Below are 3449 nucleotides of genomic sequence, written 5' to 3'. Positions count from 1 at the left end.
CAAGAAATCATCCACGCAGGGGAATCGTACAGACATACCGTCATTTGACCATCGGACAGATTCCTGTATGGACGACGTAGTAATGATCATCCCTGGAGTAGAGAAGTAACTGAAAGATTTGAAAGCAAATAAACCACCAGGTCCAGATGGACTCCCAATTCGGTTTTACAAAGAGTACTCTGAGGCATTCGCCCCTTACCTAGTTTGTGTTTATTGTGAACCCCTCGCGCAGCACAAAATCCTAAGAGACTGAAAAAAAAATGCATCGACTCCAGAATGTAAGAGCAACATGTGAGAACTGTGGTAGGGAAGGTAAATGGTCGACTTCAGTTTATTGGGAGAATTTTAGGAAAGAGTGGTTCACTTGTGAAGGAGACCGCACACAGGATGCCGGTGTGACCTATTCTTGAATACTGCTCCATTGTTTGGGACACGTACCAGGTCGGATTGAAGGAAGATATCTATGCCATTCAGAGGCGGGCTGCTAGATTTGTTACCAGTAGAATCGAAAACACCTAAGTGTTACGGAGATGCTTCGGGAACTCTATCCCTGGAGGGATTTCTACGCGATCTCTTCATCGTAATGCACAAAGAAGAGCATGCTTCCAAAAGAAGAAGAAGAAGAAGAAGAAGAAGATGATGATGACGGTAAAAAGGAGAATCTTGTCCCGTATAAACAATATGTACATCCTACATGTCCGACCTGATCGTGAGATTTTATGATTCTGCTGTAATTAGACAGGAAAATACACAGTATATCGAGCTGTTCTGCGCAAACATATTTGCTTTTTTTTAAAAAACAAGTCCTTATCTTTAGTGTGGAACTATCCAAATATTTACCTAGAGAGGTGGCTCAGTGGTAAGACACTGGATCGCATTTGGGAGGTCGCCTGTTCAATTCCCCATCCGTCCAACCACATGCAGGTTTTTCGTGGTTTCCCTAAATCACTTAAGGCAAACGCCAGGTTGGTTCTTCTGAGAAGACACTATTTCCCTCCCCATCCACCCCCAACATGAACTTCACTACCGTCGCCGAAGGGGCCTTAAAGTTTAATTTTCCTTCCTTTCTTCCTTCCTTCCTTTTTTCCAAATATTTACGCAGATAATCCTTATGGCTGGAAGAGCTATACCAAGGAAGATGAAATAATTATTCTCACTGTGTCTTTTTTTATTTCTCACTTTTATCATGAATACGATTTATTTGTGGTTTGTTGGCAAAATTTAGTCGACCGTTTTTGGAACACTTAAAAGCGTGTTGACTATTAAAAATCGTTTCGTTTCACCAGTACGTGTGTGAACCCGTGGTTCTGGTGTCTGAGTTGCTGTGTTGCCGACGGTCACGATGCTCCCAAGATACACATGGTGTGTGTGTGTGTGTGTGTACTAAATTTTGTACCGAATGTAGTCGGTATTGTCGAGAAACAAATTCATTACAAAGTATGCCTATTCGTTAATCGGTGCTCGTGAATGCGACTTTTGAGCTGGGTCTCTCCCCTGATAATATTTTTCTTTTCTGCTTATCGACGAACAGTCGCCATGGCTGTACTCGTATTAATGGTAACAGATGACGTTGTAAGAGTGCATAAGAAAATAGTTCCAGATTGAGTCGACGCGCTACTACAGCGACCACAACGGCGGTCGGCCTCTGCAGTGGCAAAACGGAAACGGTAGCGTTTGAATAGAAGGAATTGGAGGATTACGAATACTGCCGACTCCATCCGAGTCGGGCAGGAATTTGCATGCGGGGAGAGAAAACATGGCGAGTGCCTAATTGTGTTCGTACTCTGTGTTACTAACAACTTGATCAGCTGAGAATATGATACTGGAGAAACTCTATTCAGTGCTTGTTGTCCCTCTGTATTTTCCCTCAACACTATTCTCTGTTATCAAATGACATATTAAAGTATGTTACAAAACAGAACGCAAACACGAATTTGCAGCGGCAATTAAATATATGCAGGCATTAGCGTGATCAGTTTTTCTGAAATAATAATTAAAAGCATTAAAATAAGTAAAATAAATTGTAAATCGAAAAATATTCAAAATGCGTCGTTTACAATCTCGTTTGAAAAGGGCTGTGGATTTCAGGCATGTGTTTAGGGGTCTATTGAGCACATTAGTGATATAATGAAAATTAAAGTGATTTCAAAGAAGTTTGTTTCGGTGCATAGAAGACACCAACGATTTTGTGGGCGCTACTTTTTACAACGACATTTATTCCCTGATCTTCTCTTACGACAGCACGTCTTCTGTGGGTAACCAGAGTGTACTTCAGCAACATTATAGCACCCTCATCACTGATGTGCTGAACAGTGACTAAACTCTCAGCCGGACGGAATAGACACCGCACTCAGCTAGACAAAATGCAATTTAGTTTTCTGCTGCAGCTGCCGAATCAAAGCCAAGCTCTCTTTTGTTTGTCGATCCGTGTCCGCCTGTAGGATCCGCATTAATAAAGGAGCAGACTTCTCGGACGGAAGCAATTTAATCTTTCTCCTAGTACTGGCGTCTTCCTACAAAGAACCGGACACTTTGATGCTTTTTCTGATGCAAGAACTCCGTGCCGCCCACATAAACTGACTTGCTCGGTGCAGGAGGAGCAACACGAAAGTTCCCATTCTCGTTTCTCCTCGTCTTTTCAACACAGTAAGCGCAGTTTTTTCCCCTGGTTAACAACAGCCTACTGTCTGCTGATAGCGTGCAGATGACAGACGTAGGAGTTTGGAATTACCGGTGCTGTTTTGGTTTTGGAGATTTTTAATAGCTTTAGCGAGTACTGTTCCTGTGAAACTACAGTAGTGGAAGATGATTTCGTAGAATTTTCTTTTTATAACTTGAATTCGTGGTAGTGACCTGCGATTTTTATGGCGACACGCCAATAAGGGGGCTGGCTTACGAACAACTAAACATCCTGATACGAGTAGCGGCAACAGTGAGACGTCACTGACAGGAAGGGACCAGTTTTTCTTCCTGGGTTAAACGAAGATTGCGATTCCTCCACCTTTTTGCTAGTATTTACTCTGATTTTCAGCTATAAGGTATGAGATTCATTTTTCTCATTTAATCAGGCAATACATACGAAAATTAGTTATCCTGCAGTTTTCGGTTTACAATAACATAGACTGAGAATAGAATATTTGCATTTGCAAAAACTTAATCAGGTTTATATTTTTTATTATTCATAACTAATACTACATGGGCATGATTATTTTTCAAATTTATTTCACGTAATAATAAACAAAACTTCATTGTTCTTCAACCCGCTAACCATTATTATATTTCATAAACACATCTAACTTCTTCAGAATTTATTTTTCGTAAAATATTAATACTGCAATATGTAAACAAATATTGTGACGTGACCTATGAAATTTTTTACTACTGTTGTTCTAAGATTTTTGTAAGCAGTGATAACATAATTTTATCCAAAATTGTCTGCAACACAAAAG

Source organism: Schistocerca cancellata, chromosome 4 (genome assembly GCF_023864275.1).
Source record: "Schistocerca cancellata isolate TAMUIC-IGC-003103 chromosome 4, iqSchCanc2.1, whole genome shotgun sequence".
Taxonomy (NCBI): domain Eukaryota; kingdom Metazoa; phylum Arthropoda; class Insecta; order Orthoptera; family Acrididae; genus Schistocerca; species Schistocerca cancellata.
The sequence above is the reverse complement of the archived record's forward strand: the minus strand, read 5'-3'. Positions refer to the sequence as shown.